The sequence below is a fragment of the Telopea speciosissima genome, chromosome 1, assembly GCF_018873765.1.
Source record: "Telopea speciosissima isolate NSW1024214 ecotype Mountain lineage chromosome 1, Tspe_v1, whole genome shotgun sequence".
Lineage (NCBI taxonomy): Eukaryota > Viridiplantae > Streptophyta > Magnoliopsida > Proteales > Proteaceae > Telopea > Telopea speciosissima.
This window is the reverse complement of record NC_057916.1, coordinates 44,816,978-44,835,952: the sequence shown is the minus strand read 5'-3', so window position 1 is coordinate 44,835,952 and position 18,975 is coordinate 44,816,978. Positions and strand designations below refer to the sequence as shown.

Here is an 18,975-nt window from a genome sequence, read left to right as displayed (position 1 = left end):
TAGCTACATTGACTCGTGTGCTTGTGGTTATTTTATTTCACGAACATGAAGAAATTCTCCCATCACCCATCTTCTTTCCCAAATAAACTCTAAACCAAAAATCTCCTAAAATACAACATCAAACAGTGCCGATTCAAATGGAATGGGTGAAATCTGGGATTTCAGATTAACTTTTAGGCAAAAAGTTCGCGGTACGTACGTGTCAAATAAGTTTACAGGACGTTCTTTTCTAGTGACCATGGATTTCACCTAGCGCAATCTCAGTCGTTGAACGTCTTCTCCCAGTTCAATCGAAAAACCGATGACAACAGCAAGTCATTATTTGAAATCCTATCACCGGCTATGTAGCTGAATCCCGCGAAAGTCTCTTCTTTCCGGAATCTTAGGGAGAGTGGGACGTCTCTCTATCTCTCTTTCTGTGATCTCCATTTCTCTCCCGCAGTCCCTTTCCTGCTCTTTCTCTCTCTGATCGGCGATTTTGCAGAAATCTCATGTCAATCCCTCTATCTTCTCTGGTCTACCCTGCGGTCAAATGGTCGATTTATCGCGCGAATCCTAAAACGCTAATGAGGAGCGATCTTCTCTCGTCTTCAGCCATCTCTCTTGTTTTCTTTTCCAAGGAACCGAAGACGAAGTCAATCTCTGCAACGGTCAGGTTCTTCATGACACACTCTCTCTCTCTCTTTCTCTCTTTGTTTCTCTGCAACTCCAAGGAAGCGCAGACAGTCTCTGCAACTTCAAGCGAAGACAGTCTCTCATTCTCTGTCTCGATCGTGCTCGTTTTCTTTGCCTCTGTCTCTCTCTCTGTATCTCTCTGTCTCTCCCTTTATCGTTCTCGTTCCATTGTAGTTAGGGTGTTTTTTAAAAAAATTGGAATTATTGATTGCTAACCAAATTTTTTTGTCCATTTCAGGTTCTAGGAAGTTCATTTGAAAATCTCCACTGGAAGGAGCATCTTGGATTAACGCAGGTAAGGCATATTTCTTCTCTCTCTCCCTTATCTATCGTTGCATTATAGTGAGGGTTTTTAAAAAAAATTCATGGTTTGTATTGATTGCATTCCATATTTTGGCTTTCTTCTTTGATTAGCCTGAATCTCACGGTTGTTCGACATTTTTTTGTAGGTTTATGAAATGTTCATTAGTCCTTTATCATGATATATTTATTACTTTTTTTTTTTTTCTGTATTTGTGATTGGTAGCCTGGGAGAGTGATTAATTTGGTTATCTGAGAGGTCAACTGATGCCAAAGATTCTGGCATTGGAAAGTTTGGTAAGTGGCCTTTGAGGTTACAACCAGCAAGGTGCACATCTGTGGGGGGTTTATTTCTAATCCAGTCAGGAACATTTGCTAAATGGAGTTTGTTGTAGGGTAAGTCTATTGACAGTAGAAGATAGGATGCCATTTGGAAGGGTTGGTGGTGAGGGATCTGAAAACCCATTTCTTGACAGGTTAAGTTGCCAAAGTTTCTGTAGCCTTGAAACTGAAAATAGGATTTGACCAGTGAGCTGATTATCACTCAGAGAAATGGTGGTAAGAGAAAGGTCCATGTGATCTGGGATTCTACCTGTGAGCTGGTTATGGCTCAGAGAAAGGTCCATGAGATTGGGCAAGTTACAAACGGAACTGGGTATCTGGTCTGAGAGCTTGTTATTTGATAGGTCAGGTTAGATTATGAAACTGTCCAAAAAAATCTGGAATCAGCCCAGGGAGAGTGTCTTCAGTAAGGGCAGTTGACCTAGACTTGGAGGAATGGATCCTTCAAAGTTGTTATCTTCAAGGACAAGTTGGGTGAGGTGGGTTAACTTTGAGAAGCTCTCTCTCGTTCTCTCTGCTCTCTCTCTCTCTCTCTCTCTCTCTCTCTCGTTCTCTTGTTCTCTCTGTTGTGTCTCACTCTCTCTCTCTCCCTCTTCTCTTAGCTCAGACCACCAATCTATATTTTTTTTTTTTTTTAAATTTATGCTTCTCTGTCCAATTTAGGTTTTCTAGTTATTGATTATAATTTTTGTTGTGTTTTTCTTCCAAGTGGATTAAGGTGGGCAGTGAAGACCAGGTCAGGCAAGGCATTTGGTTAAGGTGATTTTCTTATTCTTTTCTCTCTCTCTCTCTGTATCTTCCTTTTGTTTCATGAATTAGACAAAAAATTTCTGTAAATTCTGGTTTCAGCCTTCACTAATGGATACATAGCTGTAATCTTTCTCCTTAAGGAACCAGTACTGCGCCTGATCCTTTTTAGAGACAACCTGAATTTGAAAATAAATTTAGAAATTTAAGTGGCATCACGTTACAGAATAAGAGAGTTATAAGGTAGGAGGTAGCTATAAGCCTATAACACATACCTTTTGAAGGAAATCAGCTACTCCCTTTCTTTCTGGACACCGAAATCCACAATATTCAAAGAATTCAAGAATATAACTACATGGACCATGGTACACATTACACAATCTTTCCTTCTGCCATCAAAATAACGGCATCAAAGAGATTATAGGTCTCTGGTGCAGGCTGAAGAAGTGAGATCAATGTCGTGGCATCTGTTAGATGCACCAAGTGCAGAAGGCAAGAAACAATCTGAAAGTTTGTAGAACTGTCCAGGCCATTTGATATTTCATCCATAAAAAGAGCTTTTATTGGATCCACAATCATTTCCCCTAAAAAAAAAACATTGTATTTTTTTAAGGAAAAAATAGTAGTATCCAACTTAACCCCACCAAGAAATAAATCTATACACATTTTTAATACATGATATGCTCTAATCATCTGATCCACCTCAATATTCACCCCACCTGTAGTCAGTCTCTTCTTTTGACCACCTGAAATACCTCTTCTCATGGCATCTCCAACCATTGAATCAGCACAAATATCAAGACCAAGAATCTGAATGGTATTAACATGCAAGACAGTCACATAAACCAGTGATCCTGCTATGCATTAATAAAGAAAAGCATGATTTCAAACTGTTGAATATATTTACCTTTAAGATGTAGTCTGTTTGAATGGTTTTTCCGGTGCCTTCAACAGAAATTGCCTATTAAAACAGTTCATAAATGAAAGTGGGGGTGAGTGTGAGTGTGTCAATGTGTGTGGGGACAGCAAGGGGTGGGTGAGTGTGAGTGTGTGAGTGTGTATAGGGGCAGCATGGGGTGGCGGTGAGTGTGAGTGTGTGAGTGTGTGTGGGGGTGAGTGTGAGTGTGTGAGTGTGTGTAGGGGCAGCAAGGGGTGGGTGAGTGTGAGTGTGAGTGTGTGAGTGTGTGTGGGGGCAGCATGGGGTTGGGGTGAGTGTGAGTGTGTGAGTGTGTGTGGGGGCAGCATGGGGTTGGGGTGAGTGTGAGTGTGTGAGTGTGTGTAGGGGCAGCAAAGGGTGGGTGAGTGAGTGTGTGAGTGTGCGTGGGGGCAGCATGGGGTGGAGGTGAGTGTGAGTGTGTATGGCAGCATGGGGTGGGGGTGAGTGTGAGTGTGTGAGTGTGTATGGCAGCATGGGGTGGGGGTGAGTGTGAGTGTGTGAGTGTGTGTAGGGGCAGCAAGGGGTGTGTGAGTGTGAGTGTGTGAGTGTGTGTGGGGGCAGCATGGGGTGGGGGTGAGTGTGAGAGCGAGTGTGTAGGTCTATCATTTGTTATAATTATTATATTTGATGGCTTAATGGGTAACTGTTGTAAAGTGCTCTTGTTAAACTAGACAACTAAAATTCGTTACACCTACATTCTCCTTCTATCTCAACTATTTAGACCTTTCTTTTACTTCCCTTAAGACCTCTTGTTAGCCTAGGGTTCATTGATCACCTATATTTTCTGCCAAATTGATATCAAAGCCAAATCTAATCCATCACATGCCCAAGACCATGGAGTAGAGACAAATCAATCCCATCAAGGCATGAAAGATTCATATGGTGATTAAGCAATTTACTTTGATTGGATCCTTAAATTAAGGTTTGGTTAATTAATCTTAGCTATGAATCTTCACTTACCTTCTCCGCCCCCCACCCCCAAAAAAACAAAAAAAAAAAAAAAAGATATACAGAAACTAGAGGGGATGCCCTCCAATGGGGGAAGATAAGTATAAGTAGGTCTGCATTTCTCCAGAAAGACTTTCAATACTTTCTCCATTTAAACTACTTTTGCACCCCAAAGACTTAGAGAAACTTTCCCCTTTTGTTACATAGGAACGAGATAAACTTTCTAATTGTCCTTCACAATCAAACCTAACATACTTGTTGCTCGTGTTCTCCCCTTCTCTTTCATCAATTTATTTATTTTATTTCTCTTGGAAGCTGTGATCAGCCTAAGATTATTTAGCATTATACCAGTTTCCATGTCTCTTAAGGAAACTACAAACACTATTTAATTTACATTACAATTATAGTATCCCAGGCATTTGCTTTTCCCAGTGGGTTGCTCACTTGCTCCATACAAACCTTATGTTGAAACATATAAAATGCATAAACAGTGAGTTTTGATGATGATACTTCCACATTTGAAGAACCAATCCAGTTAAAGGAAATATATTATTGAAAGGCTTGATAAAAAAAAACCCAATATGGGGTGCAAAGTCACAAAAGGGACTGAAGGTTATGGCCTTAGATATGGGGACTGAAATTCAAGGGTCTGTAGTTTTTCCATTGAAAGATGATCTGCTTACACTTTATTTTTTCTCTTGGGATATATAACCTTTTTCTCATCTTTCTTCTACATTCCCTCATTGTTTGTAGAAGAAAAATGATTGAAAATTAATATATTAGAGAAAGATTTCCTTATTTGGGGGTGGGGGGAATTACAGATGATTGCCTTTTCTTGAAAAGCTGACAATCAAATTTATATCGAGATTATAGTAAACCTCACTTCTATTTTTCTTCATTTTGTTGTGGATCTTGTTTTGCCATTTTGTGAGCATGTGTATTGAGTTTCTCAGTCATAGGATGACCTCTTGGACCCCATAATGTACAGTAGTGGTTGAACCACTATTTATAGATAACAGCTTCTGCTAGACATGATCTGGTTCTCTTGATCCAGTTAGAAATAAACAATTTTAGAAAAATTCTTTTCCTAGCTAACTTGTCCCAGTATTTGATAACATGGTTGGCCTTCAGCATTTTAGAATAGTTGCATTCTACTGTTTTTACTAAGCCAGTCTTATGTGTGTTGAAGTGTTTTTAATTTGCTTTACACTGTTGTGATTATTGCAGACATAATAAAGCTCTGGAGCATGTCGGTGAAGATGTGGATGAGATAAATTTCCGGATTAAAGGTGCCAATCAACGTGGGCGTCGTTTGCTGGGGAAGCGAAGGCCATGAAGTTGTATGGCTTGCTGCAGACATGCTCACTGTACTTGACTTGGGCTCGCACAACCCCTCTCTGAGCCTTCTCTGTAATCTCATGTTTACCAGCTGTGTAATGGATTTGAATTCCGATATTGCTATAATACCTCCTATTTTTGTAAGCTCTTTTGTATATAATGGAAATTATGATGTTTCATTGCAGATTTTCAATGAAACATCAAAATTTTGTGGCCATAGATTTTAAGATCTCCTGTCCACATGTTAAGTTTCAATAATAATGACTAGGGACAAAATGAAGTTGCCAATATCCAGAGTATTACCCAGAGAGGAGTGCAAACCAAGACATAAAATAAAAGGATTTCTTCATGGCAATAGATTAGAAGAGAAGGGGGAGGTTATGATGGAATTTGGCTCTGAAACTTGAAACTTGAAACTTGACATTGTCTTCCATAAGAAAATGACACATTCTCACGACAATTTCAGAATTAGGTGGAGAAGTGGTGCAATTGTCCTCTGCATCCAAAAGGATTGTGATTATGTGATAATAATATGGAATGGAAATGGTCTGATTAAATTGTGTTCTTCATGTAATAAGGGCATCAATATTTCTATCCTTCAATGCATTGCCTTGGAACTGTTAAACACAATTTCATGCAATGGATTTTATTTATGTAATTGAATTTAATTGTCATGTGAATGCAACTGACTTAGACATTGAAACCAATTAATTAAATAGGGTATTTGGGACATTTGTAGTGATTTACAGGATCATATTTTTTTGTTTTAAATTTGAAGCTTTATTAGCTAGAAAGTGAGCAACATAGAGATTTGAATTTAGCACTTTGTCATCAGTAACTGACATCACCAGGAGATGGAGATTTGTCTGTTTTATTACTTGACAATTAATAATGTAGCCAATATCCTTTTTCACATGATCAACTATACACATGGTAGATTTATGATGAATCTAACTACAAGACATAGGGTAACCAAACAGTTAAATTTCAAAATTACGAAACCACAAGAACCTGATCCAAAATCAAAATCTAATTCTTCAAAACAATCGAACCAAACACTTCCTTAAGTGTTCTGGAAAGTTCTTTCATAGCTTTGTAATGAAATTTTGATTAGTTTTGCAAGACTGCCCTAATTATTTTAAGTTTAATTGGAAAATGGTGTGGGTGATGACCACTGGATTCAAGAATCAGTTTTTTTTTTTTTTTTTTGCTACCAGCAATAGTTCTGAAAATGATTTTAGTTGTTTCTAGTGGGAGAGTCAAGTTGCACAACAATCCCAAAAAAATAAATTTCACCCCATGGGATGTCTTAAATGTTGAAGAAGAAACATCTGGCTGTAGCTATAATCTCTTGCTTGTAACCTGTAGTCTTAAATTGCACTCATTTGCTTTCTTATTTGTGAGTCTTTAGCTCAAACTGGTAGAGCACTTGGGGATTCCCCAAGAGATGATGATTCGAATCCATCAAGATTCATTGAATTTTTTTTTATGACTAATGTTATATATTCTAGTAGTATGACTGCAAATGACAATTGTATTGAAAATATGGGAAAATGTTGATAAGTCATTGGTGCTTTTCGTTTTTTTTTTTAAATAAAGGAGGGAGTGTCATAGGATCCATTTGGGTTCATTTGGATTAGTTCCCCTATTCAACATGTTGGTGGATGTGACTAGTGACTAAAAAACAATTTCGCCTAAAAACAATATTGATGGTTATTATATATATATTTTTTAGTTTTCTTGGATAATAAAGGAATTGTCGTAAGATTCAGTCCAATCGGGCATTTTGATTGGTTATCCTTATGTACACGTAGATTTATGTGACAAGTGGCCAAAAAATTATATAGGTCAAATGGTTTCCACTAAATAGGCCATTGGTGCTTATTACATTTTTCATTTTGATGAGATCATTTAGGTTGGGTCAGGATTTGGATTAGGTCCCCTGTGACAAGTGGCAGGAAAAAAAGAAGCATAGCACGAGGCCATAGTTTTCTCAGAAAAAAAATCCTTTGATTTTTTAGTACTTGTTTTATTTTAATGAAATCATAGAGGATGCAATATAAAATCATTGGATCAGCATTTGGATTAGGTCCCCTAATCAGCATAACGCTTGTGACAAGTGGTAGGGAAAAAAGATCCAACAAACTATGTCACTTTGTTTGCATTAACAAATATATCGGTGTTTAATTTATTACAAAGTTTACCACAATAACAGAGCACGCATCGTATGATCCACTCAGGTTGAGGCATTTGATTGATAAACCTTTTCAATACGTTGGCTCATATGACAAGTAAACCCAAAGCCAAAATCAAACCGAAAGCAGTGAACCCTTATTGGATCGTGTTTTGGACTCACTCATTGTCACACCGGAACTGGTGAAACCCAAAACTAGACCTGACAAGGCTCGGCCAGTTGCTTCAATGATTTTGGACAACCCTTACAACCACCAATCAATCGAACGAAAAACAATCGGATCAAACCAAATCTGTATCTATCTGGACTTTTATAAAACAAGTAGCAAAGAAAATCGGACGAATTGAAATGTGTATATTTAAAAAACCAAAACTAAACTATTAACAATGTAAAAATATTATTACCCAAAAAAATTTATTATAGTATAATATAGTATATTATATATTGTATATTAAAATAACAAATATTTTGTAATACTAATATATTATAGGATATGAATTGAGTACAAGCACCGAAACCGAATAATCAGTCCAATAATTGGTTTATTACATATGGGCTCGGCCAATAATTCTTAGATCTCAATTGCACTTGAATCTAAGGGTGTAAATCGGTCCAAAACCAAATATTCGGTTCAGTTCAGTTGGGTTTATAGCTTACGTGATATGGAATCGAAGTGAGAACCGAATTAGTTCTGAAAATCAACTATCATAATAGAATCCAAACAGGTTCGGTTTGAATATCGATTTTCAAAACTGATTCAGTCTGAATACCTGGTTTCAGACCGATTTACACAGTTAGGTTCAAGTGCAATTGAGATCTAAGAATTATTGGCCTAGCCCATATGTAATTAACCAATCAGGGAACCAATTCTTTCACAGAATATCCAGATGGCCTGCTATAGCTTCCCAAGGAGGGGCATGTAGTGTCAATCTACAGATTGAGGTCGGAGAACTTGTATAACAATGACCAATTATTGGACCGATTAGAGACCGTTAAGAAAACCCGTTAAAGACTGAATTGAACCAAACTTGTCTATTAGATTTATTTGTGTTTGGATAGATATTAGACCGATATTGGTTAAACACGACTGAAATTGGATCAAACGACCAATTGACAAGCCTAACTATTAGGAAAAAGTAATAGATGATGTTTTTTCTGAGTAATCTTATGGAAGAAATTAGAATAATGAACCAATTGCCACCGTCGAGTGATGAGAAATTAGTACACCCAAATGTTACTGAAATTGGATTGAACTAACTTATTGTGATTGCTAACCTAGGGTGGTTATGCATAAGAGTGTCAATTTGGAACTGGAATTGAAAACCGAGACTGGATCTAGACCGAATAATCTGAATGAACGGAACCGAATAGAATTTGGTCGTAATACAGAACTAAGGAATAGAACCTAGGCTGCACTTGATTACTTTCTGGATCCAACATACGAACCGATAAATGGAATTGAACTGAACCAAATTTGGGTACCAATATATTAAATTACAATAATACTAACATATGATAGTATATCAGTACACTATAATGTTACTATTATAATATATATTTTACTAGTATTAATATAGATTTTATAATACTACTATTTTATGGTATAATATATATCATACTATATATTTAGTATAAAATAAGTACAAGAATCGGATCAAAAGATAAATGTATATATATATATATTTTTTGGTTGAAAAGATAAATGTATATCAAACTAAAGAAATAAGTACATAGGTTTCACAAAAAAATAAAAAAAGATACATAGGGGATACCCTTTGCAGATTTATGCCATTAGGAAATGTCAATTCCGTAATAGAAATTTTTTTTTTTTTGGGCAAACCGTAATAGAAATGGGAGCATAGAGAGAAGAGAGAGAAGAGAGACAATTACGGGAATTTTTTTTTTTTGGGTAAACCGTAGGAATGGGAGTATAGAGAGAAGAGAGAAGATCCTCTCCAACAAGGATTTCTCTCCACCACGTTTTGTTTTGTTTTTTTTTTTTTTTTTAAAACCGTAATAGGAATGGGGAGAGAAGAGAGAGAAGAGACAGAAGATCCTCTCCAACGAGGATTTCTCTCCCTTCTCTTATACCACGTTTTGGATTATGGGTTTAGAGAGAGCTGAGAAAGAGGAGTTTGCATCTTATCCAACTACCTTATTCTTATCCACATTCAAATTCATGGAAAAAAATATATGTCGTTGGAGGGACTACCCAGAATTATAGAGAGTGAGAGGAAGGGTAACAACTTAGGAATTTTGATTCAAATCCAATGGCTAGATCTCATGTTATGATGAAGTTCAAAAATAGGTAGTCACTAAAATAGAAAGTCCTGATTTAGTAACTATTAGAAAATAGCACGTCAAGTTCCAAAGTAGAAACAATGAATCAGATTAGGGGTCTTAAGTGAACAGAAGTAAGCAAGTAAGAGAAGAAATTAGAAACTTGTAAAAAAGGCCCAAACAGAACTGATAGGTCCCTTTAATTTTTCTTTGCATTAATATTTTCTCTCGTAACTTTCCCCAATTGCTGGAATCTAAATGTTTGGTTCTTAGATTCGTTATGTCATTTGCTAAATATAAATGCTTTGAAGTTCCAATAACTTGGCACTTTTCTATTTTCTTGTCTGCTTTTGGTCTATGATTCCTATTAATTTTTCACATATTGCCCTCTTGTTTCTACAGGTTGTGCCCCTATTACGTTTTAGACAAAATTTGTAAGGAAGCTCTGCAGATAGTTGTTAAGGTAATAACAAAAATCGTCTCTTTTGATCAATTGATTTTGCTGCAGTAATGATCTTAATATTCTAGTATTGGACCATTAGTTTGTGGCACAGCATATGACCATGTGGAGAAAAGTATTGGGAAAAGCTCAGTAAAAAAATACAGCTAAGGGATTTTAGCTACTAGTTAAATATTGAAGTTTGATATGGTGATTCTTATGTTGGAATCATGCTTCAAGGAATGCTTATACGCATTGTTCCAAACCCCAACCACTACCCCGAAAAAAAAAAAAAAAAAGATGCGAAGTTGCAGATGCTGCCATATGCCATCATGTACTACTACTCAACTAGCCCTGATGGTTGTCTACCATAAACACTCTTGTACCTTAACTTTTGGTAACCACACAGGCCGGTGCTAAGTGGAAGGCCAATTGTAGAAGTTAGACAGGACCAATCAGTTTTTCATTTGCTTGTTAGTCAAGCAGGTGTCCAACAATTTAATATTCATTACCCTCTATTTGTCTATTAATTGATGGCTATGATTTGATCTTAAACTACTTGTTCTTATCCTTTGAATGCCATGAGGTTCACCAATTGTTAAGCTTGAGTTTTGACCAAAATCGAACTCTTCTCCTTTACCTAATTTTTCATGTGTCCTTTGGTTGTTTAACAATCTCAATACCTGCTTGCATTTAGGAAACAAAATATCAGATTACCTTCCAAGTGTTCTTATCATAATTATAACAGTCTAGGCAATCCAAAGCATTGGAGAGGGCCTGGATGCAAAGCAACACTAACAAGGTGATCAAAGAAACCAATGCGAGACGATGCCTTGACAACTATGGCTATTGTGCCCCTATTACGTTTTAGACAAAATTTCAGCCATATCTTGTCTGGACACTTGAACAGGTTTCATTGTTTCTTTTTTAATATAAATGTGAAATGATGCTCTCTCTCTCTCTCTCTCTCTCTCTAAACCCCATTGGATCCCCAATAGCTACTGTTTCAGGTGAATAATTTTTTAATAACATCCTTGCAGATTTTCCCTCCACATGAAAAGATAGAGTACATAACTAATTGTTGGCCGTCATCGTTGCGAGTCGAGGAGGTAGCTATCTTGATAGTTGTATTACACCACCTGGTAAGCTTCTTTTAAGAAGTTGGATCTGTCATCCACTAAAGATTAAGACTATTGTTAGGTCATCAGCTTCACTTTCATTTCCCATGATTGAGATATTGAAATGAGTATGTCATTATAAAGTTCTTTTAAGAGTTTATTTTTCATAATTTTAGCATGGATTAGTCTTCTTTATTTGTGATTGTTGCTATATCCATTCACAGTTCTCTTATTTCTGTCATAGTTTTTATATCAAGATTGAATGTCAAAATTGAAAGAGTGGTAACCATAAAAAAAATCATAAGGGTTGAGTTAGGTTTACTAGTTTTATTTTTTCAAACAATAAGTAATGATGTGAATGTTGTTGCTGCTTCTTCTCTACTTGTCTGTTTATTTTTTTCTTTGTAATGACTAATGATGATGATGCTGGCTGCTCCTTCTACAGTCTACTTCTTTTTGCATTTTTCTTCCTTTGTAAGGATGAATCGATGATATTGTTGGTTGTTGCAGCACTGCTGCTTGCCTGGTTCTTCTTCTACTCTATTTTTTTTCTTTGGTCCCATGATGCTGTTGCAGTGCATCTTCTTATCTTCTACCTTTTTTTGTGTGTAATGTTGCTTCTTCTTTAATTCTATTCTTTGTTTTTTTTTTGGATTATATCCCCTTAAGATTAGAGTTCATGCTCTGGTTGTGGTTAAAATGTCCATCGTTGCTTTAGTTTGGTGTTTTAGTGTAACTTGCAAACTCATCCATTGTATGTGGAAGACACTGCCGAGCAAAACAACAAGAGAAGAAGAGAAAAATGAAGGGGGGGGGCTTTTAATCTTCTTATTTGTTGTTTATCATAGTTTATTTGAATAAGCTTTAGTTATTGGTACCTGTGCATACCTCTTAACACCTCAGTCTTACTAATTAGTTTCTTTTGTTTTAGACCAAAATAAACCTTTCAACCTTGAAACCCTATGGCATATTCCATTTCTTTTGTTTTAGACCAAAATAAATTAGAAATTCTGGGGCATCAACTATGCAGACCTCTTATTGAACATGTGGTAGATGGTGGGTGAGTTACCCTTTTTTCGGGCCTAGCTCAAACAAGTTGTGTGATTCCAAATATTCATCCTTCCAGACCTCCCTCAGCTTCACAGAATCTGTGTATCACTGGCTGAAAAATAGATCAACGGCATGAATACATCAACAGTAAGGTTACGGTAGAAAAACTATTATTTGAAATTTGCACGGAGATAATTCAGTTTGAGAGTCTTTCAAAGTTTTACATTTTAAGGTGTTCTGTTTATCGACACCAAGCAAACACACAAACCATCAATCTATGAAACCAATGAATGACATGGTTAAGTCACTGAATATACCGAGAAAACTTTTTTTTTTATATTTCAATATATGGGACAAATACAAAATAATACAAAAGCATGCAAATCGAGCTTGATCCATAATCACCAAACAATTTACATCACTCCCTTGCAAAACATATCTACAGTAGTCATAATGGAAAATGCATAATCATAACCTAATTAGTCAGAATTCTATTCATATATAGTGAACCTTCCACTACATCTGTCTGATGACACTGAATAGAGGCAATTTACCTTCCCTCTTAAAATGTATGCTGCAATTGGTTCCCCTTGAGCATTTACTATTTTCCTCTCATCAGTGTATTGTTGTTTTCCCTCTCATCAATCATCGGTGTATACTTTACTCTGCAATTGCTGTTCTTCAACAAGTAATACCTTCCCTTTTTTCTTTCCTTCTATGGACGAGTACTAAATTAACCAATTTGATTCCATCAGACACAATGATACCCTCTGCTAACTACTAAAGAAACAGTAATTTTGAATTCAAATTCTGCTAGTAAGGATTTCACAGCATGGTCCCCAACCCCAAGTAAACAAGATGTCCTGCTGGAAGAATTCCCACTTTTTCTACAAAAGCATTAGAAGATAAGGTACAATTGGTTTTCTTCTGGTCGCGATGGTTCTCATCATCTATGGGACCATGAACTTGATTATTTATAGCCTATACTCCTTTTTATTTTACTTTCTCACATTCTTTTTGGGTTACTCTCACCATCTCCTACCCCATTCAAACCCACTCTGTCTCTCTCTTACCATTGCCAGGCCCAGTTGAAGACTAGGGTAAGCTTCAGGCTGAGTTTAGAGTCAGTTGCATCAATGTTTAAAAACCTGCTTCCAAAACTAGATAATAGCATTTTCATTGAAGGATTTTTTTTTTGGGGTGAAAAAGCAAAGAAAATATATGCTTGAAAGGAGTAATAAACATCTTTTGATCAGGAATCTTCCAAAACAAATTTATAGAAAACTCGAATCTCTAATAGTTCTGCTACTTGATATTTTAATTCCAAGACAATGATAGTTGTTTGAGGGTTATTTGTAGTCAAAGCATTCAGGCAATGGTGGCCTCTCCCTCACCACGAATCCTTCCAAATGGCATCCTATCTCTACTGTCAATAGACTTACCCTACAACAAACTCCATTTAGCAAATGTTCCTGACTGGATTAGAAATAAACCCCTCACAGATGTGCACCTTGCTGGTTGTAACCTCAAGGGCCACTTACCAAACCAGAATCTTTGGCATCAGTAGATCTCTCTGATAACCAAATTAATCACTCTCCCAGGCTACCAATCACAAATACAGAAAAAAAAAAATAGAAGTAATAAATATATCATGATAAAGGACTAATGAACATTAACAAAGGTCGAACAACCGTGAGATTCAGGCTAATCACAGAAGGAAGCCAAAATATGGAATGCAATCAGTACAAACCATGATTTTTTTTTAAAAACCCTCACTATAATGCAACGATAGATAAGGGAGAGAGAGAAGAAATATGCCATACCTGCATTAATCCAAGATGTTCCTTCCAGTGGAGATTTTCAAATGAACTTCCTAGAACCTGAAATGGAGAAAAAAATTGGTTAGCAATCAATAATTTCAATTTTTTTTAAAAAACACCCTAACTACAATGGAACGAGAACCATAAAGGGAGAGACAAAGAGATACACAGACAGAAAGAGAGAGAGAGAGAGAGAGAGAGAGAGAGAGAGAGAGAGAGACAGAGACAAAGAAAACGAGAACGAGAGACTATCTGCGCTCCCTTGGAGTTGCAGAGAAAGAAAGAGAGAGAGAGTGTCGTGAAGAACCTGACCGTTGCAGAGCTTGTCTTCACTTCCTTGGAGTTGCAGAGATTGTGTTCGTCTTCGATTCCTTGGAGAAGAAAACAAGAGAGATGGCTGAAGACGAGAGAAGATCGCTCCTCATAAGGGTTTTAGGATTCGCGCGATAAATCGACCATTTCACCGCAGGGTAGCCAGAGAAGGGAGAGGGGTTGACATGAGACTTCTGCAATGCAATCGCCGATCAGAGAGAGACGTCCCACTCTCCCACTCTCCTACTCTCCCTAAGATTCCGGAAGGGAAGAGAGTTCCGCGGGATTCAGCTACATAGCCGTTGATAGGATTTCAAATAATGATCTGCTGTCGCCGGTTTGTCGGTTGAATTGAGGGAAGACGTTCAACGATTCAGATTACTCTAGGTGAAATCAACGGTCATCAGAAATGAACGACCTGTAAGCTTACTTGACACGTACGTACCACGATCACTTACTCTAATTTTTATATATAATAATAATAATAAAAATAAAAATAAAAATAGATAGGAGGGAGAATAGGGTTATACGATTACAGAGAAAGAAGAAAATGGAAAAATGGGCAATGGTTGATGAAAGGAAGAAGAAAAGGTGACGAATAGAAGAAATAAAAATCAAATCAGAATGAAAACAAAAATGTGGTTTTAGATAATGTGTAGTGGTGGTAGTTATGGAGGATTAGGACTTAGAAATATAGAAGAAAATGGAAAAGTGGGCAATGGTTGATGAAAGGAAGAAGAAAAGGTGACGAATAGAAGAAACAAAAGGAGGAAAAGAAGAAATCAAATAGAATGAAAACAAAAATGTGGTTTTCTGTTCTTGCAATCGATGGGGGTGAAGGGAAATAGGATATAGTTTCCTACTTGAGTTCTATTTCGGTTTGGATTGTAATTAGGAGTTCTTTATTTATTTAAATGCTCGCAATCCAACAATTTGGACATAATTGAATAGTTAGGATTTTGTGGTGACCTGCTGGCAGCCTGGCCGTGAATGCTCCCTTCTGTCTCGTCTCCCTATCGGTTGTGAATGTGGTGACCTGTTTTCACTCTTCTCTTCCTATCCCTCTCATTCGATTCCCATCCTTTTCAATAAGCCTTTCTGAATCTCTTTCTTATTTCCTCATCTTTTTTTGTTTTCTCTATTGTTGCTTCCCTTTTCTTTCTGCTATTTCCTGTTTGCTATCCTTTTTCCTGCTATTACCAAGCCAACAGGATTGAGAGATTTGATCAATCTCTCTCATCCCTGGTCCTTTCTGCTTCAGATTTGATGTGATGCTACTTACCCAGGGGTTACCCAACCTGTGACGTCTTGGAGAAGTGAGTATCGGTTGATGAAAGGAAGAAGAAAAGTTGAAGAATAGAAGAAACAGAAGCAGGGAAAGAAGAAATCAAACTAGAAGGAAAACGAAAATGGGGTTTTATGTTCCTGCAATCAATGGGGGTGAAGGGAAATAGAAGATTTAGGGCTTGAAAACCCTGGCTGGCTGGCTGTCTCAACGCAGGGATCTTTATCGTGGGTTGAACGAAGGAGAAGAAGAAAATAAAGAAGGGCAGGAGGGGTGGTTGTCTTTCTAAAAATAAAAGAAAATATCTATTTTACCCCTCATATTTGGGTCATATGAGTGCATGCTCATTAAAGAGGAAAAACAGAATTTGGCCATAATCCATAATAGACTCTTGAGTCTATTATCATTTTGGGGGTGTTTTCATTTATTTTAAATAAAAACAAGTTTCAAAAGTACTACCAAACACATGAAAAAATGAAAAAGTGTCAAAAAAATGAAAATGAAAAATGATACCAAGCCCTTAATTTACCGTTTCTAGGGCATTTTTCAGATTGATACTAATCTGGAGCGAATAAGAATCTGCATATGTGGGTACCCACTATCTTGTAGCTAGAAAATTATATAGACACCAGAAAGAAGCAAGTTCAAATCACACAACTTTGCTGATGCACTTGGCAAAGATTGTAGGATACTTAACATGATTTGGAGGAAAACTTTATACACACCTACTGCAATTGCATCATTTCAGGGTACAATACAATTGTACAAATACTTCATATCAATAATATACTATCCAATTATGTTTTGTGCACCTAAAAATAATATATACTTCTAGATACATCATATTTTATCCACCCAGTCCTAGGGTGATTCCTGGAAGTGTGAAGCCCAAGAAACACGTATCGTCTAAGATTCGTGTGTCACGTGCAGGGCAGTTAAACTGGTATAGCCACGTCAACATAGACAGTTAAGGAAAATCCTAATGGCGTTATGAATACTAACCATAAGCCACGTATGGAAAGATTCCTAACCGAGAACAACTCAATCTCTTGACATGGAAGGAAGTCTATGGGGAAGATCTTTGTAAAGGGGGGGATTGGGATGAAACTTGTATAAATAGAGGCCATGGAGCCCAGATTAGGGGGATCAATCAATTGAGAAATCAAGACAGTTTTAAGAGAGTTCTTCGTTTCCCATTTTTAGTTTCAGTGTTGTAGAGAGGTAAACCTCATAACTAGCCAAGCATCTTTCTTTGCGCAACATTTTTGGCGTCGTTTGTGGGAAAGAAGAATGAGAGACCTGCGAAGATCCCACAATGACCAACACTTGCAACCAATTGAAGATTTTGAAGGCTGCGACCGTTGCTTGTGCCGCTGCTCAAGAAAGAGCACCGGAGGGACCCTCTGGCCTTCATGTCGGACGGGACGATGTAATCATAGAAGAGGACGATTCCTAGAAGGAAGATTCTCAACCAAGACTCCCTGGGGATTCACCGCGGTATGTGACGGTGGAGCAATTTGAAGCAATGCAAACCCGATGCCAGGACCAGATGAAACAAATGATGGAGATGCAGCATAATATCCTACAAGGAATCCCATCACCACCTCTGCACCCGTCTCAGGTGAAGGAGATAACCCATTCCCTAGAACATAGTGAAAATTGTAGCGATGCAAACAATGTTCGGGGAAAGGATAAAGAAGCTCTAGGAGATAACAGGAGATAAGAATCTCAGATGACCAAGAGGCCTTGAATGACAAAGTGATGGAGCTGCAAGAGCAGATCCAAGAAGTTCTGAAGGGAAAGAATCACGCTCCAAGCCACGACTTCCAATTCACCACCAATCTCGCCTTTATAGACGAGATCAGAACGGAGCGCCTACCTAAGGGTTTGAAGATGCCAACCATTGAGCAATATGGAGGCACGATGGATTAGGAGGACCATCTTGAAAGTTTCAAATCTTTGATGTTCTTTCAAAGGGCATCAGAAGCTATTATGTGCCGGGCATTCCCCTCTACCTTGAAGGGTTAGGCAAGACAGTGGTTCGCGCGCCTGAAACCTCGATCACTTTCTAGCTTCATAGAGCTCAGATGAGCCTTTCTTGTAAACTTCATAAGTACTAGAGTCCACAAGAAGACAGTGGCCAATCTTTTGGCTACTAAGCAATGCTCTGATGAAATGACCAAAGACTTCCTCATAAGGTTCAATAATGATGCGCTGGAGGTACAAAATCTGGACCCGATTGTGTAGTTCTAAGCCTAGCGCAGAGATGTTGAACTGAAGAAGTCCCTGATCATGGACGAGCTAGTTGATATGTATGAACTCTTCTTGCGTTACGAAAAACATATCAATATTGCATAAGTTCTTACAGCCGAGCAAGAGAAAGAGACAAAGCCCAAGAAGAAAGGTCTGGCAAAGAAAGATTCCCAATCTGGGGGAAATGGCCAGAAAAATGGTAAAGACCAGAAAGACGGAAAGAAGAAGAGAGATGATCAGGCATGGGTTCCTAGAAGCGATCTGAACCCAGAGCCCATATACACTGCCCTCACACACAACCGAGCATACATCCTCAATGAGATTAAGGACCAGGTAACCCTATGCTGGCTAACAAAGATGATAGAGCCTGCACATGAGCGTAATAAGAAGAAATACTGTGGATTCCACAAAGATCATGGCCATGACACGGAGGAGTGTAGACAATTGAAGGATGAAATAGAAGCCCTCATCCAGTGGGGCCGCCTAAGTAAATTTGTGAAAAAGGAAGGCGGCGACAGAAGACAAGGGAACCGAACCTGAGAACCTGAGGAGAGGAGCAAAGTCCCCTACTCGGTTGGTCGATAATGAAGACAGGGCAGATCCAACTGGGTGCAAGCGCTATACTGAGAATGCACCCCTTAGAGAGATAGCTACAATCTTTAGGGGCCTAGGTTTGGGGGGAGAGTCCTCAAATTATAGAAAACATCATGCTCGGTGTGTGTTCCAGGCTAAAATGATAGACAAGATAGAAAGAACCGAGCAGAAAATAACCTTCTCGGATGAAGATCTCTCTGATATCCAATCACCCAATGATGATGTCTTGGTGATCAAGATGACCATCGCCAATTGCTTGGTAGCCAAGATACTCGTTGATAATGGAAGCTCGGTGGATGTACTCTATTATGATGTGTTTGAGAAAATGCAACTGAAACCTGAC

General features: G+C 37.8%; 1 long non-coding RNA gene across 1 annotated transcript; it reads left to right on the top strand.

Annotated features, from left to right (window-relative positions):
- The first annotated feature begins 4,555 nt into the window (after nt 1-4,555).
- Nucleotides 4,556-5,480, top strand: LOC122647394. Its single transcript, XR_006330863.1, has 2 exons — nt 4,556-4,596; nt 5,177-5,480. It is a non-coding gene; the product is annotated as an uncharacterized LOC122647394 (long non-coding RNA).
- The last annotated feature ends 13,495 nt before the right edge of the window (nt 5,481-18,975 follow it).